We start from the raw sequence: 649 nt of genomic DNA, 5'->3' as shown, positions 1-649 counted from the left end.
GCCCAGATTCCTCCATCTTGTCCCCTGAACCCCCATGCTAAAAACCCCAAAAAATCTATTTTTCACCCCATGATAAATTCACTATCAATCTACTTAAACTGTCGTGGCTTGTAATCTTTCATATAAAGGTTGGTAATTGTTTTTTCCAAGGACTAAATCAAAGGCACAGGGGCTTGGGGGCTCTGTGCCAAGGTGTCTGAGCCCCCTGGGCAGGGTCTCACATCCTCCAGGGCAGCCAGAGGAATTTCCTGGGCTCCCACACTGCAGTTTAAAATCATTCCCCCTGGTTCTGGAGCACCAGTCTCATGCCCAAAGTCCCTCTCCAGCTCCCTTGGAGCCCTGTTAAGCACTTGAAGGGGCTCTTAGTTCTCTTCAGAACCTTCTCTTCTCCAGGCTGACCCACCCCAGATGTCCAAGCCTGTCTGCAGAGCAGAGGAGCTCCAGCCCTCAAAGCATCTTTTGGCCTTCTCTGGAATTATTCCAGCAGCCCCACATCCTTCTGACGTTGGACCCAGGGCTGGACACAGTGCTCCTCAAAGAACCCATCAATGCCCAAATATCCTAGGTGTCTCCAAATCTGAGTTAACAAAACTCTACAGCCATACCACCCTGGGGGCATGTTGTTGGGGAGCACTGCATTGGCAGAGTC

The sequence above is a fragment of the Haemorhous mexicanus genome, chromosome 2 (genome assembly GCF_027477595.1).
Source record: "Haemorhous mexicanus isolate bHaeMex1 chromosome 2, bHaeMex1.pri, whole genome shotgun sequence".
NCBI lineage: Eukaryota > Metazoa > Chordata > Aves > Passeriformes > Fringillidae > Haemorhous > Haemorhous mexicanus.
The sequence above is the reverse complement of the archived record's forward strand: the minus strand, read 5'-3'. Positions refer to the sequence as shown.